The sequence below is a fragment of the Pelobates fuscus genome, chromosome 6, assembly GCF_036172605.1.
Source record: "Pelobates fuscus isolate aPelFus1 chromosome 6, aPelFus1.pri, whole genome shotgun sequence".
In the NCBI taxonomy this organism is placed as follows: Eukaryota; Metazoa; Chordata; class Amphibia; order Anura; family Pelobatidae; genus Pelobates; species Pelobates fuscus.
This window is the reverse complement of record NC_086322.1, coordinates 300,075,375-300,102,988: the sequence shown is the minus strand read 5'-3', so window position 1 is coordinate 300,102,988 and position 27,614 is coordinate 300,075,375.

Sequence of the window (27,614 nt, the reverse complement as noted above, 5' to 3'; positions counted from 1 at the left end):
CGGACAGAAATCAGAGATTCTGTTTTTTTGCACTTTAAATATATTTGCTTAGTTTAGTACATGCACCGTGCGTCTTTTAAATTACATATGAATTATTCTGAGGATGACAATTACCGCAAAGACATGCTAATTAATATTTCGGCGAGAGCATGTGTGCAGTTATTGTATGCAGATGACTTGATCTCTACATCATGCTCTTAGGAAATCGTAGAAAAAAAATGTGTTATTATTTTTTAATGAGTTTTAATGAAAAATGACAATGTTCTGTGTTTGAGATGGAGTTTTAGGAAGGCAGATGTTCCTCTCCTTAAACAGATTAGAAAGACTTTACATTTCGCAGAACTATTTAAATGAATTAGATGCCTCCAAGCAAAAGGCACAAACACCACACAAATAAACATGAAGGCGTGAGCGCCGTGTTGCCGATCATTACGAGTGCGTTTAGTAAGGGTTTAAATGGAGTCACCCCAATGTGGCAATGCCTCTAGTGACAACTTCTTCAATGCATTATACAAATAATGCGTAAAAATGTATGCAAAAACCATAAACGATAAAAGAAAAACATAATGTTATAAAGTATAAGATTAATTTTGTATCTGTGTAGTTACTGGGCAGTGAGCTCTGCCCAGACCGGGAAGTGACGCTGCAAATCACACTGTTCCTTTAAATTCACATGGCTATGATTTGAAGCTGTATAATTGGAGCAGAAATAGGTAACAATGAGGTTGGTGTACGCAGTAAAACTATTTATTATGGGAGCCTGGAGTGTTCCTTTACTACACACAGCCAGAGAGCTACTATGAGCAGCGATTCAAGTCTACAACGAGAAAGAAAATCAATTCTTTAACCCCGAGTTTGATTTGCATGTTTGAAAAAAGTTTATAATACCCATAATGCATTGCACCATAATTGGACAGAAAATGAAAATACGAGTTTTCAAAAATGGTTTATTGGCTTCAGCTAACCAGTTTGTTCGTAATAGTAAACCTTTTTATAAATATGGCAAAGGGTGCAGACAGAGGGACTACTAGAACTTAAAGGGCTCCTCCAACCAAAAAAACTAGGTTTTCATAAAACATTAGTTTGTTTCAGAGTAAGCTGTGTTATCCTGGTAAGCCCTCTAAAAAAAAAAAATTAAAAAAAAAAATCCTAAAGCTAAGTTCTCCCAGCAAATGATCCTACTACGCTGACATAACTCTTCACCATTTGAAGGGAAGGATGTAGGGTAGGACAGACGGAGGGAAGAAATGGGCAGAACGGTGGGAAGGGTTGTGCGATTGGATGCCTGTTGACATCGGATGTCGAATATGCACAGAATTCACATGTTGCAGACTGGCTAATGATGCTCTGCTGACGCTGCCCACAACGGAGTTGCACCTCCCTCAGTGAAAGGGTTAAACTCTGTATGTTCAGCATTTTATAGCAAAACACTACAAATAAAGACTCCAGGCTAAAGTGGTCATGGTGCTTGAATTAACCCTTTAATTCTCAAACTAACCTTTAATTTAGATCCCAAATGCTGTGCTGGTGAGCTTGACACCCCGATAATGGGAATTGTTGAGGAAGTGAGTATTACTCTATTATGTCCAGATTTATTGATCAGCAGAGAGATTATCAGGACAAGCCGGCAGACCTCTTGGACCAGAGGAATTTACAAGACATTCTGTCTCCTGGCATGTCTTAAACTGGAAAATTTCAAAGCAGATGTTGATGTCAGTACAGCCCATAGGAGGTCTAACCTTAATTAAAAATTTACCAGTCTAATCCGGCAGACTCCAAGCAGAGAGTGAGTTTGATGCATCAATTAGAAAGTGGCTCAGTCTGGCCGTGCAAACTGCACTCCGAGTGACACGCTCCCAGGGCGATGCAAAGGATGCACCAGTTGCTTAATCTATCACATGGCAGCAAATCCACGTCACCTCGGCCGCAGCGTCCTCTCCCAGCACCGATAAATATTTCAAATACTCCAGCTGCTCCTGATTACCGCCTAAATCTACCAGGCTGGGCTAGACTATTACATAGCAAGCACTGAGACTGGCCTGGGGCAAGGATATACTCATTATGGCTATATACTGCATCCTCTCAGTGTTAGGATATACTCATTAGGGCTATATACTGCATCATCTCTGTGTTAGGATATACTCGTTATAGCTATATACTGCATCCTCTCTGTGTTAGGATATACTCGTTATAGCTACATACTGCATCCTCTCTGTGTTAGGATATACTCGTTATAGCTACATACTGCATCCACTCTGTGTTAGGATATACTAGTTATAGCTATATACTGCATCCTCTCTGTGTTAGGATATACTCGTTATAGCTACATACTGCATCCTCTCTGTGTTAGGATATACTCGTTATAGCTACATACTGCATCCTCTCTGTGTTAGGATATACTCATTATGGCTACATACTGCATCCACTCTGTGTTAGGATATACTCGTTATAGCTATATACTGCATCCTCTCTGTGTTAGGATACACTCGTTATAGCTATATACTGCATCCACTCTGTGTTAGGATATACCCGTTATAGCTATATACTGCATCCTCTCCGTGTTAGGATATACCCGTTATAGCTATATACTGCATCCTCTCTGTGTTAGGATATACCCGTTATAGCTATATACTGCACCCTCTCTGTGTTAGGATATACTCGTTATAGCTACATACTGCATCCACTCTGTGTTAGGATACACTCGTTATAGCTATATACTGCATCCTCTGTGTGTTAGGATATACTCGTTATAGCTATATACTGCATCCTCTCTGTGTTAGGATACACCCGTTATAGCTATATACTGCATCCTCTTTGTGTTAGGATATACCCGTTATAGCTATATACTGCATCCTCTCTGTGTTAGGATAAACCTGTTATAGCTATATACTGCATCCTCTCTGTGTTAGGATATACTCGTTATAGCTATATACTGCATCCTCTCTGTGTTAGGATATACTCGTTATAGCTATATACTGCATCCTCTCTGTGTTAGGATATACTCGTTATAGCTACATACTGCATCTACTCTGTGTTAGGATATACTCGTTATAGCTATATACTGCATCCTCTCTGTGTTAGGATATACCAGTTATAGCTATATACTGCATCCTCTCTGTGTTAGGATATACCCGTTATAGCTATATACTGCACCCTCTCAGTGTTAGGATATACTCGTTATAGCTATATACTGCATCCTCTCTGTGTTAGGATATACCCGTTATAGCTATATACTGCATCCTCTCTGTGTTAGGATATACCCGTTATAGCTATATACTGCATCCTCTCTGTGTTAGGATATACTCGTTATAGCTATATACTGCATCCTCTCTGTGTTAGGATATACTCGTTATAGCTATATACTGCATCCTCTCTGTGTTAGGATATACTCGTTATAGCTATATACTTCATCCTCTCTGTGTTAGGATATACTCATTATAGCTATATACTGCATCCTCTCTGTGTTAGGATATACTCGTTATAGCTATATACTGCACCCTCTCTGTGTTAGGATATACCCGTTATAGCTATATACTGCACCCTCTCTGTGTTAGGATATACCCGTTATAGCTATATACTGCACCCTCTCTGTGTTAGGATATACCCGTTATAGCTATATACTGCATCCTCTCTGTGTTAGGATATACTCGTTATAGCTACATACTGCATCCTCTCTGTGTTAGGATATACCCGTTATAGCTACATACTTCATCCTCTCTGTGTTAGGATATACTCGTTATAGCTATATACTGCATCCTCTCTGTGTTAGGATATACCCGTTATAGCTATATACTGCATCCTCTCTGTGTTAGGATATACTCGTTATAGCTATATACTGCATCCTCTCTGTGTTAGGATATACCCGTTATAGCTATATACTGCATCCTCTCTGTGTTAGGATACACTCGTTATAGCTATATACTGCACCCTCTCTGTGTTAGGATATACTCGTTATAGCTATATACTGCATCTTCTCTGTGTTAGGATATACTCGTAATAGCTATATACTGCATCCTCTCTGTGTTAGGATATACTCGTCATAGCTATTTACTGCATCCTCTCTGTGTTAGGATATACTCGTTATAGCTACATACTGCATCCTCTCTGTGTTAGGATACACTCGTTATAGCTATATACTGCATCCTCTCTGTGTTAGGATACACTCGTTATAGCTATATACTGCATCCACTCTGTGTTAGGATATACTCGTTATAGCTATATACTGCATCCTCTCCGTGTTAGGATATACCCGTTATAGCTACATACTGCATCCTCTCTGTGTTAGGATATACCCGTTATAGCTATATACTGCATCCTCTTTGTGTTAGGATATACCCGTTATAGCTATATACTGCACCCTCTCTGTGTTAGGATATACCCGTTATAGCTATATACTGCATCCTCTTTGTGTTAGGATATACCCGTTATAGCTACATACTGCATCCTCTCTGTGTCAGGATATTCTCGTTATAGCTATATACTGCACCCTCTCTGTGTTAGGATATACCCGTTATAGCTATATACTGCATCCTCTCTGTGTTAGGATATACTCGTTATAGCTACATACTGCATCCTCTCTGTGTTAGGATATACCCGTTATAGCTATATACTGCATCCTCTGTGTGTTAGGATATACTCGTTATAGCTATATACTGCATCCTCTCTGTGTTAGGATATACCCGTTATAGCTATATACTGCATCCTCTCTGTGTCAGGATATTCTCGTTATAGCTATATACTGCATCCTCTCTGTGTTAGGATATACCCGTTATAACTATATACTGCATCCTCTCTGTGTTAGGATATACTCGATATAGCTATATACTGCATCCTCTCTGTGTTAGGATATACCCGTTATAGTTACATACTGCATCCTCTCTGTGTTAGGATATACCCGTTATAGCTATATACTGCATCCTCTCTGTGTTAGGATATACTCGTTATAGCTACATACTGCATCCTCTCTGTGTTAGGATATACTCATTATAGCTATATACTGCATCCTCTCTGTGTTAGGATATACTCGTTATAGCTATATACTGCATCCTCTCTGTGTTAGGATATACTCGTTATAGCTATATACTGCATCCTCTCTGTGTTAGGATATACTCGTTATAGCTATATACTGCATGCTCTCTGTGTTAGGATATACCCGTTATAGCTACATACTGCATCCTCTCTGTGTTAGGATACACTCGTTATAGCTATATACTGCATCCTCTCTGTGTTAGGATATACTCGTATAGCTATATACTGCATCCTCTCTGTGTTAGGATATACTCGTTATAGCTATATACTGCATGCTCTCTGTGTTAGGATATACTCGTTATAGCTACATACTGCATCCACTCTGTGTTAGGATATACTCGTTATAGCTATATACTGCATCCTCTCTGTGTTAGGATATACCCGTTATAGCTATATACTGCATCCTCTCTGTGTTAGGATATACCCGTTATAGCTATATACTGCATCCTCTCTGTGTTAGGATATACCCGTTATAGCTATATACTGCATCCTCTCTGTGTTAGGATATACTCGTTATAGCTACATACTTCATCCTCTCTGTGTTAGGATATACTCATTATAGCTATATACTGCATCCACTCTGTGTTAGGATATACTCGTTATAGCTATATACTGCACCCTCTCTGTGTTAGGATATACTCGTTATAGCTACATACTTCATCCTCTCTGTGTTAGGATATACTCATTATGGCTACATACTTCATCCTCTCTGTGTTAGGATATACTCGTTATAGCTATATACTGCATCCTCTCTGTGTTAGGATACACTCGTTATAGCTATATACTGCATCCTCTCTGTGTTAGGATATACCCGTTATAGCTATATACTGCATCCTCTCTGTGTTAGGATATACTCGTTATAGCTATATACGGCATCCTCTCTGTGTCAGGATATACTCGTTATAGCTATATACTGCATCCTCTCTGTGTTAGCATATACTCATTATAGCTATATACTGCATCCTCTCTGTGTTAGGATATACTCGTTATAGCTATATACTGCATCATCTCTGTGTTAGGATATACTCGTTATTGCTATATACTGCATCCTCTCTGTGTTATGATATACCCGTTATAACTATATACTGCATCCTCTCTGTGTTAGGATATACTCGTTATAGCTATATACTGCATCTTCTCTGTGTTAGCATATACTCGTTATAGTTATATACTGCATCCTCTCTGTGTCAGGATATTCTCGTTATAGCTATATACTGCACCTTCTCTGTGTTAGGATATACTCGTTATAGCTATATACTGCATCCTCTCTGTGTTAGGATATACTCGTAATAGCTATATACTGCATCCTCTCAGTGTTAGGATATACTCGTTATAGCTATATACTGCATCCTCTCTGTGTTAGGATATACCCGTTATAGCTATATACTGCATCTTCTCTGTGTTAGCATATACTCGTTATAGTTATATACTGCATCCTCTCTGTGTCAGGATATTCTCGTTATCGCTATATACTGCACCCTCTCTGTGTTAGGATATACCCGTTATAGCTATATACTGCATCCTCTCTGTGTCAGGATATTCTCGTTATAGCTATATACTGCACCTTCTCTGTGTTAGGATATACTCGTTATAGCTATATACTGCATCTTCTCTGTGTTAGGATATACTCGTAATAGCTATATACTGCATCCTCTCAGTGTTAGGATATACTCGTTATAGCTATATACTGCATCCTCTCTGTGTTAGGATATACCCGTTATAGCTATATACTGCATCCTCTCTGTGTTAGGATATACTCGTTATAGCTATATACTGCATCCTCTCTGTGTTAGGATATACTCGTTATAGCTATATACTGCATCCTCTCTGTGTTAGGATACACTCGTTATAGCTATATACTGCATTCTCTCTGTGTTAGGATATACTCGTTATAGCTATATACTGCATCCTCTCTGTGTTAGGATATACCCGTTATAACTATATACTGCATCCTCTCTGTGTTAGGATATACTCGTTATAGCTATATACTGCATCCTCTCTGTGTTAGGATATACCCGTTATAGTTACATACTGCATCCTCTCTGTGTTAGGATATACCCGTTATAGCTATATACTGCATCCTCTCTGTGTTAGGATATACTCGTTATAGCTACATACTGCATCCTCTCTGTGTTAGGATATACTCATTATAGCTATATACTGCATCCTCTCTGTGTTAGGATATACTCGTTATAGCTATATACTGCATCCTCTCTGTGTTAGGATATACTCGTTATAGCTATATACTGCATCCTCTCTGTGTTAGGATATACTCGTTATAGCTATATACTGCATGCTCTCTGTGTTAGGATATACCCGTTATAGCTACATACTGCATCCTCTCTGTGTTAGGATACACTCGTTATAGCTATATACTGCATCCTCTCTGTGTTAGGATATACTCGTATAGCTATATACTGCATCCTCTCTGTGTTAGGATATACTCGTTATAGCTATATACTGCATGCTCTCTGTGTTAGGATATACCCGTTATAGCTATATACTGCATCCTCTGTGTGTTAGGATATACTCGTTATAGCTATATACTGCATCCTCTCTGTGTTAGGATATACCCGTTATAGCTATATACTGCATCCTCTCTGTGTTAGGATATTCTCGTTATAGCTATATACTGCATCCTCTCTGTGTTAGGATATACCCGTTATAACTATATACTGCATCCTCTCTGTGTTAGGATATACTCGATATAGCTATATACTGCATCCTCTCTGTGTTAGGATATACCCGTTATAGTTACATACTGCATCCTCTCTGTGTTAGGATATACCCGTTATAGCTATATACTGCATCCTCTCTGTGTTAGGATATACTCGTTATAGCTACATACTGCATCCTCTCTGTGTTAGGATATACTCATTATAGCTATATACTGCATCCTCTCTGTGTTAGGATATACTCGTTATAGCTATATACTGCATCCTCTCTGTGTTAGGATATACTCGTTATAGCTATATACTGCATCCTCTCTGTGTTAGGATATACTCGTTATAGCTATATACTGCATGCTCTCTGTGTTAGGATATACCCGTTATAGCTACATACTGCATCCTCTCTGTGTTAGGATACACTCGTTATAGCTATATACTGCATCCTCTCTGTGTTAGGATATACTCGTATAGCTATATACTGCATCCTCTCTGTGTTAGGATATACTCGTTATAGCTATATACTGCATGCTCTCTGTGTTAGGATATACTCGTTATAGCTACATACTGCATCCACTCTGTGTTAGGATATACTCGTTATAGCTATATACTGCATCCTCTCTGTGTTAGGATATACCCGTTATAGCTATATACTGCATCCTCTCTGTGTTAGGATATACCCGTTATAGCTATATACTGCATCCTCTCTGTGTTAGGATATACCCGTTATAGCTATATACTGCATCCTCTCTGTGTTAGAATATACTCGTTATAGCTATATACTGCATCCTCTCTGTGTTAGGATATACTCGTTATAGCTACATACTTCATCCTCTCTGTGTTAGGATATACTCATTATAGCTATATACTGCATCCACTCTGTGTTAGGATATACTCGTTATAGCTATATACTGCACCCTCTCTGTGTTAGGATATACTCGTTATAGCTACATACTTCATCCTCTCTGTGTTAGGATATACTCATTATGGCTACATACTTCATCCTCTCTGTGTTAGGATATACTCGTTATAGCTATATACTGCATCCTCTCTGTGTTAGGATACACTCGTTATAGCTATATACTGCATCCTCTCTGTGTTAGGATATACCCGTTATAGCTATATACTGCATCCTCTCTGTGTTAGGATATACTCGTTATAGCTATATACGGCATCCTCTCTGTGTCAGGATATACTCGTTATAGCTATATACTGCATCCTCTCTGTGTTAGCATATACTCATTATAGCTATATACTGCATCCTCTCTGTGTTAGGATATACTCGTTATAGCTATATACTGCATCATCTCTGTGTTAGGATATACTCGTTATTGCTATATACTGCATCCTCTCTGTGTTATGATATACCCGTTATAACTATATACTGCATCCTCTCTGTGTTAGGATATACTCGTTATAGCTATATACTGCATCTTCTCTGTGTTAGCATATACTCGTTATAGTTATATACTGCATCCTCTCTGTGTCAGGATATTCTCGTTATAGCTATATACTGCACCTTCTCTGTGTTAGGATATACTCGTTATAGCTATATACTGCATCCTCTCTGTGTTAGGATATACTCGTAATAGCTATATACTGCATCCTCTCAGTGTTAGGATATACTCGTTATAGCTATATACTGCATCCTCTCTGTGTTAGGATATACCCGTTATAGCTATATACTGCATCTTCTCTGTGTTAGCATATACTCGTTATAGTTATATACTGCATCCTCTCTGTGTCAGGATATTCTCGTTATCGCTATATACTGCACCCTCTCTGTGTTAGGATATACCCGTTATAGCTATATACTGCATCCTCTCTGTGTCAGGATATTCTCGTTATAGCTATATACTGCACCTTCTCTGTGTTAGGATATACTCGTTATAGCTATATACTGCATCTTCTCTGTGTTAGGATATACTCGTAATAGCTATATACTGCATCCTCTCAGTGTTAGGATATACTCGTTATAGCTATATACTGCATCCTCTCTGTGTTAGGATATACCCGTTATAGCTATATACTGCATCCTCTCTGTGTTAGGATATACTCGTTATAGCTATATACTGCATCCTCTCTGTGTTAGGATATACTCGTTATAGCTATATACTGCATCCTCTCTGTGTTAGGATACACTCGTTATAGCTATATACTGCATTCTCTCTGTGTTAGGATATACTCGTTATAGCTATATACTGCATCCTCTCTGTGTTAGGATATACCCGTTATAACTATATACTGCATCCTCTCTGTGTTAGGATATACTCGTTATAGCTATATACTGCATCCTCTCTGTGTTAGGATATACCCGTTATAGTTACATACTGCATCCTCTCTGTGTTAGGATATACCCGTTATAGCTATATACTGCATCCTCTCTGTGTTAGGATATACTCGTTATAGCTACATACTGCATCCTCTCTGTGTTAGGATATACTCATTATAGCTATATACTGCATCCTCTCTGTGTTAGGATATACTCGTTATAGCTATATACTGCATCCTCTCTGTGTTAGGATATACTCGTTATAGCTATATACTGCATCCTCTCTGTGTTAGGATATACTCGTTATAGCTATATACTGCATGCTCTCTGTGTTAGGATATACCCGTTATAGCTACATACTGCATCCTCTCTGTGTTAGGATACACTCGTTATAGCTATATACTGCATCCTCTCTGTGTTAGGATATACTCGTATAGCTATATACTGCATCCTCTCTGTGTTAGGATATACTCGTTATAGCTATATACTGCATGCTCTCTGTGTTAGGATATACTCGTTATAGCTACATACTGCATCCACTCTGTGTTAGGATATACTCGTTATAGCTATATACTGCATCCTCTCTGTGTTAGGATATACCCGTTATAGCTATATACTGCATCCTCTCTGTGTTAGGATATACCCGTTATAGCTATATACTGCATCCTCTCTGTGTTAGGATATACCCGTTATAGCTATATACTGCATCCTCTCTGTGTTAGAATATACTCGTTATAGCTATATACTGCATCCTCTCTGTGTTAGGATATACTCGTTATAGCTACATACTTCATCCTCTCTGTGTTAGGATATACTCATTATAGCTATATACTGCATCCACTCTGTGTTAGGATATACTCGTTATAGCTATATACTGCACCCTCTCTGTGTTAGGATATACTCGTTATAGCTACATACTTCATCCTCTCTGTGTTAGGATATACTCATTATGGCTACATACTTCATCCTCTCTGTGTTAGGATATACTCGTTATAGCTATATACTGCATCCTCTCTGTGTTAGGATACACTCGTTATAGCTATATACTGCATCCTCTCTGTGTTAGGATATACCCGTTATAGCTATATACTGCATCCTCTCTGTGTTAGGATATACTCGTTATAGCTATATACGGCATCCTCTCTGTGTCAGGATATACTCGTTATAGCTATATACTGCATCCTCTCTGTGTTAGCATATACTCATTATAGCTATATACTGCATCCTCTCTGTGTTAGGATATACTCGTTATAGCTATATACTGCATCCTCTCTGTGTTAGGATACACTCGTTATAGCTATATACTGCATCCTCTCTGTGTTAGGATATACCCGTTATAACTATATACTGCATCCTCTCTGTGTTAGGATATACTCGTTATAGCTATATACTGCATCTTCTCTGTGTTAGCATATACTCGTTATAGTTATATACTGCATCCTCTCTGTGTCAGGATATTCTCGTTATAGCTATATACTGCACCTTCTCTGTGTTAGGATATACTCGTTATAGCTATATACTGCATCCTCTCTGTGTTAGGATATACTCGTAATAGCTATATACTGCATCCTCTCAGTGTTAGGATATACTCGTTATAGCTATATACTGCATCCTCTCTGTGTTAGGATATACCCGTTATAGCTATATACTGCATCTTCTCTGTGTTAGCATATACTCGTTATAGTTATATACTGCATCCTCTCTGTGTCAGGATATTCTCGTTATCGCTATATACTGCACCCTCTCTGTGTTAGGATATACCCGTTATAGCTATATACTGCATCCTCTCTGTGTCAGGATATTCTCGTTATAGCTATATACTGCACCTTCTCTGTGTTAGGATATACTCGTTATAGCTATATACTGCATCTTCTCTGTGTTAGGATATACTCGTAATAGCTATATACTGCATCCTCTCAGTGTTAGGATATACTCGTTATAGCTATATACTGCATCCTCTCTGTGTTAGGATATACCCGTTATAGCTATATACTGCATCTTCTCTGTGTTAGCATATACTCGTTATAGTTATATACTGCATCCTCTCTGTGTCAGGATATTCTCGTTATCGCTATATACTGCACCCTCTCTGTGTTAGGATATACCCGTTATAGCTATATACTGCATCCTCTCTGTGTTAGGATATACCCGTTATAGCTATATACTGCATCCTCTTTGTGTTAGGATATACCCGTTATCGCTATATACTGCATCCTCTCTGTGTTAGGATATACTCGTTATAGCTATATACTGCATCCTCTCTGTGTTAGGATATACTCGTTATAGCTATATACTGCATCCTCTCTGTGTTAGGATATACTCATTATGGCTACATACTTCATCCTCTCTGTGTTAGGATATACTCGTTATAGCTATATACTGCATCCTCTCTGTGTCAGGATACACTCGTTATAGCTATATACTGCATCCTCTTTGTGTTTGGATATACCCGTTATAGCTATATACTGCATCCTCTCTGTGTTAGGATATACTCGTTATAGCTATATACTGCATCCTCTCTGTGTCAGGATATTCTCGTTATAGCTATATACTGCACCCTCTCTGTGTTAGGATATACTCATTATGGCTACATACTGCATCCTCTCTGTGTTAGGATATACCCGTTATAGCTATATACTGCATCCTCTCTGTGTTAGGATATACTCGTTATAGCTACATACTGCATCCTCTCTGTGTTAGGATATACTCGTTATAGCTATATACTGCATCCTCTCTGTGTTAGGATATACTCGTTATAGCTATATACTGCATCCTCTCTGTGTTAGGATATACTCGTTATAGCTATATACTGCATCCTCTCTGTGTTAGGATATATATTATAGCTATGTGCTGCAGTATATGAATATACTCCACACAGCTATACACAGCAGCCTCTGCGTTCCCCTAGAACAGAAGACATTGTTTGGTAATATGTTACTGCGTGGCCGGAGGTGCGCGGTCGCAGCGCAGGATTTTATTTTATTTGCCATATTTGCAATAATTCCCCCACCATAGATCTAATTAGGAGGAAATATGGCCTGTGCTCCTGGTGACATATGGATAAACATTAAGCCCCAAAATGTGGCATTTAACTTAATTTCCATCTCTGCCTCCCCATTTCAGTTTTTATCACGCTGTGTCTGCAAAGCATTTCAGAACGCTGCTGGTTTGATGCATAAACAAGTGAAAGAATATTAACAGAATATTATGCCACTGTTTACCAACAGATCTATAATTACAAACTAAATTAGCCGTGAAATGAAACGCTTGTGATTCTTTGCGACGCTGTTACGAACAAATGGCTGATTATTTAAAACTAAGAATGGCGAGAATTTAAAATAGCAATGAGCTCAATATGCTGTTTATTCTGCTGATTTCACCAAACAATCAGTGGAAGTAATGACATTAACATTCAGTCTTTGTCTGGGACTACCAGGATTTCTGGAATACATCTCCGTAGGCTAGAGTGCAAGCTCAAAGATAAATTATTAGTCTAAATACTTATCACACTGTGTTCTTGTACCCACAGCACTGTCTTAAAGAGAACTTAAAACCGGACGAGTACATTTATAATGTTCAAATAATTGCTTCAGAAATCCACTAATTTTACAATTATTTTAAAAACATAAACTAAAATTGTACAGCACCGAGGACTAGATCCCCAGACATCTAACACTGACAGGGTAATTAATTAGCGAGGTGACTGTGATGAACTTGAACAGGGGATTGCAAATGTTAGGCCAAAATAGCCAAATTGGCTAGTTAATTAGTTTGTTTTAATGTAGCCCTAGCCACACCTCCCCAGCTTTATCTCACTCAGCCTCTGTACACACTTCCTGAAAAAGAGTCTAAATTGCTTAGCTTTCCTTATTGCAGTGTGTTTAATTTAGAATGTGTTATTTCCTGTCCTGATGATTGCCTCCTAGAAAAACTTCTAAAATAAACATACTGGGGGAGCTGTGGCTTGGGCTGCATAAACAAAGTGATTTACATTGAAATTTCTTTGCTGAATTCCTGACAATTCTCAGTTGTGTGAAAAACCCTCTGTCTTACGGAGGGTTTGCAAAATTCCGAGCTGACGAATATTGTGCCGCATGTGGTGTGATTAGGAAAACTATGAAGTGCTGGGCAGTGATCAGAAAATCTAGTTGGAATGTTTATACAGATATGAATAATCATGTACAGGGCCATAACAAATAACTCTGTGGTAATCTTTTAACAATATATTTTTGTCAGTAAGATAAATAAAGATGTGGAATTATTCAGTTATTCAGATTATGGATGATGTTCTACGGATACTGTTTTAGCACCCGGCTTGGTGCTAGGATGGGAGTGCAAACAAACATTCTAAAAATCCCATCGAGAATTCCTGCAAAATCGCATAAGGTTTGCTACATATTTTTGGCACACTTTGACAAAATTGACAAAACTGTGTAAAAACAATTTTGTTGGGGAATTTTCCACATTTTGTTTTCAAATCATGTGAAAAATTAATCCTTGTGCCTCTAGCAGCAATTCATGAGAAAAGTAATGTTCTACAAACAAGAAGTCACTGTATGTATCCACTGTATGCATGTCACGTGGGTGGACCATTGCTCAATACACTTTTACACGATTTTTATTCCCAGCAAAAAGTAAAATGTCACAAAATGAACATTCCTGGTGAACCCTGATACTTTTATTATGTTATGAAGGACGGGACTAGCAGACCTGTTAGTATTTATGTTTAGCACATAAGTACTGACCGGAGAATTTATTCCAGGATTTACCTACCAAGGGATTCTCATGGGTGCCGCAATATATTGGTTAATCTCTGTATGACTCGCACATCATGGGTTAAAAGTGATTGCTTATTGTGATGAGTTAGTAAATGTTCCTGTTAAGACCTGCAGTGGTGATGGTGCTGCGGTCTTCTGTTCCTTTCCCAACCGCTGAGCATTAGTGATTATAGCTCCAGCAGGGGGTAGAGATGAATACAGCTTCCCAGACAATCCTTCCCAGTGAATAGAATATTCCTCCCAAACATGAGCCAAGACTTCATGAAGGGTGTAACAGAACTAAGCTTTATTGAAACAGGCTGGCTTTTATGGGGGATCCTCCTGCAAGAGGACGTCCCGGGAACAAACAAATACATTCACCAATCACTGTACAGTACTTTACTAATACACGCCCTCCCTCTGCCTGGGAGATATTGAGATAAGTTAAGGAGTAAATCAAATATCTCCAGGCAAAGGGCACACATTTTCCCCAAAAGTTAGAACACCCCTTTCCCCACAAGGTATCCCCACAAAATGCATATCCCCTGATAGCCCCGATCTGGGAGGCAAACATATCCAAATTTCACCCAGATCGGTTCAGGGGTTCTTGAAAAGTGTGGAAGTCCTGTTTTACCGACCACACACGAGGCTCCTGCCCAAAACAGTTCCACGAATTCGGTCAATTGGGAAAAGGCGAAAAGCTGTCAAAATACCGAATATATCCTCCTGGCTCATAGTAGCGATTGTTCCCCTGGTCTGTACGAACATAACTACCGAATGCCGCTCTTCTTGCTGTTCGCTAAGTAGGAGAAGCGGGAGTTCGGTAGTTTTCAGCGGTGGTTCGTGCGGTCGAGTGTCCAATTTTAGTTCCAGACACTCGACGACCAAGTCCCGCTGACTCTCCTCGTGCGAACAAGATGGACGCCGTTTTCTTTTTCACGTGGCGTTCGGCTATACGAGGGAACACTTAATTGACGGTGCTTTTGAACATAACAAGCCAGGAGGGGGTCGGGGTTCGGTAGTTTCAAACTGCCGAACTAATAACCAATTTTAGGCAGAAAAAATTTAACAAACACATAAAAATAGAAGAAAAGGTCGGATAAAGTCAATTTTCTTCACAGTTCCCACACTTTGTTAGTTTTTTTCTGAAATTTTCTTGTTTGAAGAGTTGTGAATTTAGGTATTTTCCATCCATTTAGTTCTGTTTCTATGTTTAGCTGGGAACCCTGCTCTTTTGGACTTTTATGTAAAACAATAATTATATTAGCCTTCAAACATGCCGGTCCCTGCTATCAGCTCCTCTCGTTATGACATCTACCCGGTCTGGAAGTCATTCTCTATATGTGAAGCCATCACTTTACCTGTTAGCCAATAACTAGATAAAGCTTATTTAACCCCTTAAGGACACATGACATGTGTGACATGTCATGATTCCCTTTTATTCCAGAAGTTTGGTCCTTAAGGGGTTAAATGCTTCCTTTCACTTCCTGCCATTTTGGATCAGTGGGTCAAAAGCAGCGAATTTTCAGATTTCCCACAAAATTATTTTCTTATTTAACATTCACGGGGCAAATTTTTAAACAAATTATATTATTGTGGAGTCCAAAAAAAAATGAATATTGGTCTTATATTCACTCTAGTTAAACAGAAATTCAATTATTTTCTAACCCTGTGAGCCAAGTAAATAGATACAAGGATGGACCTTATCAAGATGAGAATCTGATTAATATGAATTTTTACTCCTTTGCTCTTTTAACACACCGAATATGGAAACGCGGCTTGCCAAAGCCACGAGCCATTCACCTTTCACTCGCAACCTAAATGTTTTCAATAAACACTCATTGAATTGAAAGGAAATCCACTCCCTCATTTTCAACAACCATAAACGTGTAGAAGTAAATCACGTTAAAGGTGATTGCGGGAGCCGCAGAGACGGGATATGTCTCTAATGAATACAACATCAAGAACTTTATTGCTATGATTTGAAAACGGATGTGACTCGAATGGAAGTGAAGAATTTGTCTTTTTCAGCACCTCGAGTCTTATTATATTCTAATGTGATCCTGATTGAAGCGTAAAAGGCTCAATCAATGTGATGAGAGGGAAAATACTAAGCGCCAGAAAATTAGTCTTCAAAAAATGATACCAAGTATCCTTCGCTCTGGCTCTTGAAGGACTCTCTGTTTAATGGAAACTATAATACCACTACTGGATGATAGGTCTGAAAAAATATCACCAGCACAATTCTCCCAGGAAAAGGGTTTTGGGGCGTCACTTAAAAAGGTCTTTTCAAGGAGATTGAGATGAAAAATGAAGTAGAACAAATACAATGGTCTAAATAGTCCTTGGGACGTTATATATCTTTCTGTACAGAGTTATTGCCATGGGACTTATTTATTTAGATAAAATCCTACTATTTCTTTTACTGCTTCGAATTGGTGTTAGTAAAGGTGCAATCGTGATGCGCACGGATTGTTTAAGAGAAAATACACAGAGCCCAGCTGTTGACGTGGCATGTGATAACCCCGAGGTGTAGCCATGCACGATACGCACAGGAATAATTTATAAATTAAATCCAGTTGCCATCCTGCTAATTAATGTGCAGAGGGTTTAGGATAACGTTTTAAAAAACCTCTTCAGTTACCTCATCAGACAGATTATTCACGATGGCCCTATATCTATTACCCAACCAAGGGTAGAACCACGTGCATTGTACCCAGAACCAACCTGAATGCCCTAAATCCTGCCCGAGTATTGATCACGTACCGGTCATTCTACCATACCATTTAATCTCAGGACTAAATACTCAGGATAAAATCCATAACTTCTCCGTGAGTTCCTTGACTCTGAACCATAGACAGAACTGTCTAGATGGAAACATCTCCAGACTGATTATTCTTGTTAACGTCATCCACAGAATAAAGTTTAATATTCTGTGTTTTTTCACATTATCTGTTGTATTTTCATCAAATACTTAGAATAAAACTGCTTCAGATAATATATAACATCATGGCATGTAATCCTCACACTATTACCTCCTCTGGTAATCTATGACATCATGGCATGTAATCTTCACACTATATTAATCTCTAGTAATCTATGACATCACACCATGCAACCTTCACCCTGTACCAATACCTGGTATGCTATTACATCACAGCATGTAACCTTCACATTGCATCAATCTCTGGTAAGTTATTACATCACAGCATGTAGCCTTCACACTGTAACCCCCTTTGGTAACCTATTACATCACAGTGTGTAATCTTAACACTGTAACCTCCTGTGGTAATCTATGACATAATGGCATGTATCCTTCACATTGTATCAATCTCTGGTCATCTATGGCATACTGGCATGTAATCTTCACACGTTAACCTCCTTTGGTAATCTATGGCATCACACTGTAACAATCTCTGGTAATCTACGGCATCCTGGCATGTAATCTTCACACTGCTTTGGTAATCTATGACATCACAGTATGTAACATTTACACTGTAACCTCCTTAGGTAATCTATGACATCACAGCAGATAATCATCACACTGTAACCTCCTTTGGTAATCTATGACATCACACTGTAACAATATCTGGTAATCTATGACATCGCAGTATGTAACATTTACACTGTAACCTCATTAGGTAATCTATGGCATCACAGCAGATAATCATCACACTGTAACCTCCTTTGGTAATCTATGACATCACACTGTAACAATATCTGGTAATCTATGACATCGCAGTATGTAACCTACACACTGTAACCTGCCTTGGTAATCTTTGACATCACAGTATGTAACATTTACACTGTAACCTCATTAGGTAATCTATGACATCACAGCAGATAATCATCACACTGTAACCTCCTTTGGTAATCTATGGCATCACACTGTAACAATCTCTGGTAATCTACGGCATCCTGGCATGTAATCTTCACACTGCTTTGGTAATCTATGACATCACAGTATGTAACATTTACACTGTAACCTCATTAGGTAATCTATGGCATCACAGCAGATAATCATCACACTGTAACCTCCTTTGGTAATCTATGACATCACACTGTAACAATATCTGGTAATCTATGACATCGCAGTATGTAACCTACACACTGTAACCTGCCTTGGTAATCTTTGACATCACAGTATGTAACATTTACACTGTAACCTCATTCGGTAATCTATGACATCACAGCAGATAATCATCACACTGTAACCTCCTTTGGTAATCTATGGCATCACACTGTAACAATCTCTGGTAATCTACGGCATCCTGGCATGTAATCTTCACACTGCTTTGGTAATCTATGACATCACAGTATGTAACATTTACACTGTAACCTCTTTAGGTAATCTATGACATCACAGCAGATAATCATCACACTGTAACCCCCTTTGGTAATCTATGACATCACACTGTAACAATATCTGGTAATCTATGACATCACATCATGTAACCTACACACTGTAACCTGTCTTGGTATTCTTTGACATCACAGTATGTAACATTTACACTGTAACCACCTTAGGTAATCTATGACATCACAGCAGATAATCATCACACTGTAACCTCCTTTGGTAATCTATGACATCACACTGTAACAATATCTGGTAATCTATGACATCGCAGTATGTAACCTACACACTGTAACCTGCCTTGGTAATCTTTGACATCACAGTATGTAACATTTACACTGTAACCTCCTTAGGTAATCTATGACATCACAGCAGATAATCATCACACTGTAACCCCTTTGGTAATCTATGACATCACACTGTAACAATATCTGGTAATCTATGACATCACATCATGTAACCTACACACTGTAACCTGCCTTGGTAATCTTTGACATCACAGTATGTAACATTTACACTGTAACCTCCTTAGGTAATCTATGACATCACAGCAGATAATCATCACACTGTAACCCCTTTGGTAATCTATGACATCACACTGTAACAATATCTGGTAATCTATGACATCACAGCACGTAACCTTCATGTATAACCTCTTATTTTAACAGACAGAATGAAATGATTTCTGATTCTAATTTAAACAAATTAAGTCAAGGCCTGTGTGGCTGTGTCATTTAACCTTTACACAGTAACATCATCAGGCAATGGGTGACATCATATCAGCATTACCAAAAAACAGCGGAGCGCTATATAACCCTTAAAGTGCTATACTTGTGCAATTAGTGTCCAAAAAATAGATAAAACCCCTAACTGTCTTTTGTTATACATATTATCGTCAAATATCAGCATGTAAACTTTATACTTTAACCTTGTCTGGTAAATGATGACATCATGGCATGTAACCTTTAGAACAGAAATGCCAGTAAGCATTTACTTTATTCAAGTCTGTTTGCCATTTAATTGTGTTTCTCATTGTACAGCACTGCTGAGCAGGTAGGCACTTTATAACTTAATGAAGTGGCCTTTACACATAACGCACATAAAGCAGGGAAATGGTTCATGAAATCTCAGCTTCCAATAACCTGTCAAATAATGGGCAGCTGGCACTTTAAGCCACTCGGACGCATTTTAAGCATGGCTCCTGGTATTAACAGGAATGAGAATCCCTTATCTATGTGCCATGTCGTTTTCCCGCGCGGATGATATAATGTAAGTGGCAGAGGAGCAAGAACGTGTCACTCACTGTCACAGCTCAAATTGTCGGAGAACAAGCAGTAATGTGTTTGGATTCTCTATTCACAGTTAGTGGCTCTGTTGTCAGCAACAATGCAACAAAGTCAGTCAACGAGCGCAACAAAATAAACAGGTCCATGTGCAAGGTCGCAGCCCAGCAGAAAGGAAATATTGTTGAAAAATCAGCCACCCCGGTCTTCGCTTACAAAGTGCAGACCCAAGGGAACGTTCTGAGATGTATTTAAATAAAAATATCAAATCCTAAGCATTGCTGTGTAAGGCGAAACTTCTTAACTGCATTAATTGCATTTTTAAAGACAATGAGATTACGAGAGGAGCCTCCTCCTTTTATTAAGCCTGAAGCAATAAACTCTAATTAAAATAAATACATCAATCACACTTAAAATGACAGGGAGGGAGCAGAATACACAGGCACAGTGACGTGCGTCCGTAAGCTTTTAGAAAAAGGGGTTCTCGGGTTTGCTACTTACGAACTCTCATTATCATTGGTGATACATGAAAACTCTCATCAATGGGTTAGTAGCCATTGCTGCAATTTTGGGGTTAATATACCTACCTGTTAGATAGCACTTCACATTGTAAATATCAACTCCTTAATAGCCAGAGTGGGCCCTAAAGGATTTCTTTCTTTGTCTTGATGTCCTTAGACCTGTCATTCCCGAGATCTGAGCGTTCATTCCAAACACACGTTCCTGAACCCCCAACTCACAGCAGGCAGTAGGGTGCTATCTCCCTCGCCAACAAATAACTTCCTCTAAAAGGACTGAGCTGACAGAGAGAGGGGCTTCGATATGACACGGTATCTACTACGCCTTCAAAGACTCCTCTACGGATGTGAAGATGGTGATCAGCAAGGAAACTGTCTCAGCAGCGGGTGTTCATACAGCCCCTGATCTTCTTCAAATCCTTTCTGTTGTTCTTTATCAGATAAGTCTCTGGTGTATGACAAACTCCACAGGGTATAAATGGCTTGGCCGCATTGTCCTGTCCCTCAATACCTTAGCAGGGAAAAGATCAACATGTGATCCATAAAGAAAAATTTATTTTTAACCTATAAATTGTGAAATCAGATCCCGCACTAATTCCTTTCCCAATCCTTAAAGAAAAAATCTTATTTAAAAAAAAACCTTATTTATCACCACCACACCTTGTGAGAAGTGTATTTAGGAGATTTACAGTAAAAAAATATTTTTAATTATTTTTTTTTTTTTGTCTTTTTAAGGTTGGAATAAAGTAAGACTTGTTTAAAAACAGATCAAATCCCTAAAAATCCCACCCTTGCAGTAACTCGTAGAATGACAGAGAGGGTGAGAGATATTAATTTATACAGAAAACCCCAAATTATGGCCTCGACTTAATATTTGTAGATACGTTTTTCAAATGATTCAAATTTGTTAGAAATAAATAAATAAATAAACTTTTAAAAAGATTTATCTACAAATATTTCCATAGACTTTCGTGGTGACCTATGTATATAAACCATTTGCAAATTCTTTCTAACAGATTTACATCATTTGGAAAACGAATCCAAAAAAACATTTTATCAAATTAAATTGAAGCCTGTCCTAGATATAGATCTATTTATAAAATATGTAGTATCACTTTGACGTGAACATTTGCAGTTTACCATTTTCTAACGCGCATGTGCCATTTCCTACAATTAAGCCAGTTTTTGATTAGTGATATTAGCGGCAGTGGTGTATTTTGGAATTGTGCTGCCCTAGGCACAACTAAATTCGGGCATCCCCCTAATCTAAATTTACCTCACCAATTAATGCCAGGGACACTTTTTTGACTGACAGACACACGCCCTTATTGATACATAAACTGACATACACTCAATGACCGATACAGTCATTGGCACACATATGCAGTCATTTTCACAGACACTAGTTAACCAACACACACCTTCACGGATAAAATATTAGTAGTTTACCACCAGGGGGGGGGGGGGGGGGGGGGGGGGCCTAAGGTAGCCAGCTAGCCACCTCTTGGGTCCACCAGGACACAAGGCAAACAAGGCATTTGCCTGGGTGCTTGGGTTGACGTTTTTTGCCACCCCCCTTACCCCCCCAAAAGTGCCGCCCTAGGCAAATGCCTTGTGGTAAATACAGCCCTGATTGGCGGGTTCAATAAAAATGAGGTGTATATATATATATATATATACATATTTCCCTCTACAAACATATTCTCACACTAGCTGCCGCTGATGGCAACTGCTTCAAAATCAGGAGTGAACCTTTCCCAATAAGCTATCCCAGAAGATCGTAGGCGCACCCAGGAAAATGTATCCATGGAAAAATGATTTATCTTTCCTCGTTACTTCTAACTCGCATTTGGTATGTCAAATGACACCATTTTGAAATTTTCCTGCAAACTAGTTTGTTCTTACTTTTATTACTAATCTGCAGGATCCCTGTGATCTTGGATGTAAAATTGTGTTCGGTTCTGGAGCGGACTGGAGCAATAAGAGGCTTTGATCCAAGGTCTTTTTGATTTCTCTGGCTAACGAGGTGAATATGGGTAGATATAGATGGGAATGATAACTTTGTATCATCCACTGATCGCCTTATTTTACATTATTACTTCTCATCACACAGCGACTAATGGTTAGGGCTGGGTGGCAAATTTATTAAGAGAATTCATCATCTATCCAAATGATCTCCTCTAGCTCCCGGCTAAGTACTGCCTCGTGGGTTTTGAAGATGGAGCAGTCTGTGTTTCTGCTCACTTACCCCAGAAATAATGGCAAATACAATGAGAGACGATGGGGACAGCTTAATAATAGGCATAAGCTTCTTCCTCGTTGAAGTTAACAGGATTCTTTATCAAGTGTATCCTACCAAGACTCGGAATGTGATTCTCCTTTAAGAGAAATGCAGTCAGAACATTCAGAGGGTAATAGGATCAAAATACCATTATTTTTATGAAAAATGCATATTGTGCAGCCGTACCGAGAGAGGAGCTTGCCCTATAAAACCTGATCTGGTCACATTAACATAACTGTAATTGAATGATTGAATTAGAAAGACGTGGACGTATTGTGTACCCATTATATTTATAACATCATTGTCTTCTTTCATTTGAAACGTCGATTTCGTCTCCTCCGTGGATTTCTCTAGTTCATAAATATCAATAAATGGAATGACCCCATATCTTGGCCAAATACTAATTACAGAATCATTTCTATGGTATCAGAAGCCAAAAAAAAATATTTCAAAGTCTTCAGATGCAATTTTCATTTAAGACCCAAATGGAACAAATATGTTTTCAGTGTTACCTTCTTGCAATAAAGGTTTATTTTAGAGCTTACAATTCTTATCTCCCCAGGCCAGGTGGATGAATGCCAATAGTTTTTATTAACTAAGATCAAAGGTTGGTGATTGTTTTTTTTTTTTTTTAGAAATTCCAGAAAATGGTGAATATCCAGAGTATATTCATTATATTTATTGTCATACGAGTTTTGCAAACCAACCTCAAAATTACTCCAAATGAGGTTCAACTTTGTATCTGTCTGAATTAAAGGGACACTGTAGTCACCCATACAACTACAGCTTAATATAGCTGTTCTAAAGTTTATAGCATGTCCCTAAGGGCTTTTTTATGTAAACATTGCCTTTTCAGAGAAAAGCAGTTTCAACAGTATACCTGCATTGAAGAAATAAAATAAGTTGGACTGTTGGCGGGCATAGGGTTAAAACAGAATAAATAAATAATTAAAAAAGGAATCCGATATCATTGCGCACCTTTTAGCTGGGGGTGGGGTTGACCCCACTATTATTTCCCATTTTTTGGAGTTGTGTAAGAGATAGTAACAAATCTCGTTACCCATTAGCTGCCACGTTATTGAATAGGCTGGCTAGCGTCTAATCATTTGAATGCCTGCATTATTATAGGTATTTATATATCACAAACATATTCTGCAGCAGTTTATATTTTTATTGGGGATATATTTACACCCCATTTTAGTGATGTATAAGTCAAAATTGCTAAATTCTGGCCAAATTATCATTTTAATTTGTGTCTAATCTGATTCATCGGACCTTGGATTAAGCATTTTAATGGTTCTGTTAGACCTGCGTTAGAAATCCTAAAAAGTGTTTAATAGTGGCTCAAAATACACCATTTATTTTTCTACTTTGATTTAACCGGGTCAATAAGTTACCTTTTGGACCCTAAACTGTCCATATTTCACAATGTACATAAAACGAAAAATCTCGCTGATGCCAAGCTCCGTCCCATGAGTGTGTAAGAGAAGGAGGCCATTTCCCTCTCTCTTCCTCCCACACTCTGCTGCCGCAGTGAAGGTCTCCCATCCCTTCTGATTTTGTCGGACAGGCCTGATTTTTGGGTCATGTCCCTTCCAAACACAGCGTGAACGCATTGTTAGTCTCGTTCGCCCTCCATTCAGGAATTAGGGTCCTGCAGAGAGCACTGACACAGTCTGAGCTGCTTGACTGGCCGTCAATTCTATGGTAAGAACACTGGGGCTATGGTTAGTACAACACAACCCTGGGGCTAGATGAGACTAGGGGCGGAGCCATGAAGGCCTTTCCCTGCTCTTTTTCTCCCACACATTGCTGCTGCACTGAAACCATGTGATGATGCTAGGGGTGGGGCTAGATGGGACATGGGGCGGAGCCATGAAGGCCTTTCCCCGCTTTTTCTCGCACACATTGCTGCTGCACTGAAACCGTGAGATGATGCTAGGGAGGGGGCTAGATGGGATTAGGGGTGGAGCCATGAAGGTCTTTCCCTGCTCTTTTTCTCCCACACATTGCTGCTGCACTGAAACCATGTGACGATGCTAGGGGCGGGGCTAGATGAGACTAGGGGCGGGGCCATGAAGGTCTTTCCCCGCTCTTTTTCTCCCACACATTACTGCTGCACTGAAACCATGTGACGATGCTAGGGGTGGGGTTAGATGAGACTAGGGGTGGGGCCATAAAGGCCTTTTCCCGCTCTTTTTCTCCCACTATAAATGAGGTAAAATCCCGCTTACCAGGGCTACAATCATGGTTAGAGAATAAATTACCTCACTCAATGTCGATGTAGGTGGAGTTCGGATGATTGCCGATGTAATAGGAGTTTCAGATGACTGCCGATGTAGGAGGAGTTCAGATGATTGCCGACGTAATAGGAGTTTCAGATGACTGCCGATGTAGGAGGAGTTTCAATGACTGCCGATGTAGGAGGAGTTCCGATGATTGCTGATGTAGGAGGAAATGTGATAATTGCCAATGTACGAGGAGGTCTGATGATTGCTGATGAATTGGAGTTTTGATGACTGCCGATGTAAGAGGAGGTCTGATGATTGCTGTCGAATTTGAGTTTCGAAGATTGACGATTTAGGAGGAGTTCCGATGATTGCCAATGTAGGAGGAGTTACGAGGATCGTCAATGTAGATCCGATAATTGCCGATGAGTTGGAGTTTCAATGACTGTGGATTTAGGAGGAGTTACGATGATTGCCAATTTAGGAGGAGTTCCGATGATTGCCAATGTAGGAGGAGTTACGATGATTGCCGATGAACTGGAGTTTCGATGACTGACGATTTAGATGGAGTTCTGATGATTGCCGCAAAATTAGAGTTTCGATGACTGCCGATTTAGGAGGAGTTCCGATGATTACCGATTTAGGAGGATTTCTGATGATTGCCGAATTTGAAGGAGTTCTGATGATTGCCGATTTAGGAGGAGTTCTGATGATTGCCGATTTAGGAGGAGTTCTGATGATTGTTGATTTAGAAGGAGTTCTGATGACTGCCGATTTAGGAGGAGTTCTGATGATTGCCAATTTAGAAGGAGTTCTGATGATTGACGATTTAGGAGGAGTTCTGATGATTGCCGATTTAGAAGGAGTTCTGATGATTGCCGATTTAGGAGGAGTTCTGATGATTGCCGATTTAGAAGGAGTTCTGATGATTGACGATTTAGGAGGAGTTCTGATGATTGACGATTTAGAAGGAGTTCTGATGATTGCCGATTTAGAAGGAGTTCTGATGATTGACGATTTAGGAGGAGTTCTGATGATTGTTGATTTAGAAGGAGTTCTGATGACTGCCGATTTAGGAGGAGTTCTGATGATTGCCGATTTAGAAGGAGTTCTGATGATTGACGATTTAGGAGGAGTTCTGATGACTGCCGATTTAGAAGGAGTTCTGATGATTGCCGATTTAGGAGGAGTTCCGATGATTGCCGATTTAGAAGGAGTTCTGATGATTGCCGATTTAGAAGGAGTTCTGATGATTGACGATTTAGGAGGAGTTCTGATGATTACCGATTTAGAAGGAGTTCTGATGATTGGCGATTTAGGAGGAGTTCTGATGATTGCCGATTTAGAAGGAGTTCTGATGATTGCCTTGTGAGAACACTGGGGCTAGGAGCGGGGCCATGAAGGCCTTTTCCTGCTCTTTTTCTCCCGCACATTGCTGCTACACTGATGCCACATGATGGGGGGGGGGGGGGGGCAGAAAGCTGGGGACACTGAAATCCTGGGAGGGAGGGCAGAAAGCTGGGGGACACTGAAATCCTGGGAGGGAGGGCAGAAAGCTGGGGGACAGTGAAATCCTGGGAGGGAGGGCAGAAAGCTGGGGGACACTAAAATCCTGGGGGAGGGCAGAAAGCTGGGGACACTGAAATCCTGGGGGGGGGGCAGAAAGCTGGGGGACACTGAAATCCTGGGGGAGGGCAGAAAGCTGGGGGACACTGAAATCCTGGGGGGAGGGCAGAAAGCTGGGGACACTGAAATCCTGGGGGGGGGGGCAGAAAGCTGGGGGACACTGAAATCCTGGGGGGGGGGGCAGAAAGCTGGGGGACACTGAAATCCTGGGGGGGGGGGCAGAAAGCTGGGGGACACTGAAATCCTGGGGGAGGGCAGAAAGCTGGGGACACTGAAATCCTGGGGGGGGGGGCAGAAAGCTGGGGGACACTGAAATCCTGGGGGAGGGCAGAAAGCTGGGGACACTGAAATCCTGGGGGGGGGCAGAAAGCTGGGGACACTGAAATCCTGGGGGAGGGCAGAAAGCTGGGGGACACTGAAATCCTGGGGGGGCGAGGGCAGAAAGCTGGGGACACTGAAATCCTGGGGGGGGGCAGAAAGCTGGGGGACACTGAAATCCTGGGGGGGGCAGAAAGCTGGGGGACACTGAAATCCTGGGGGGGGCAGAAAGCTGGGGGACACTGAAATCCTGGGGGGAGGGCAGAAAGCTGGGGACACTGAA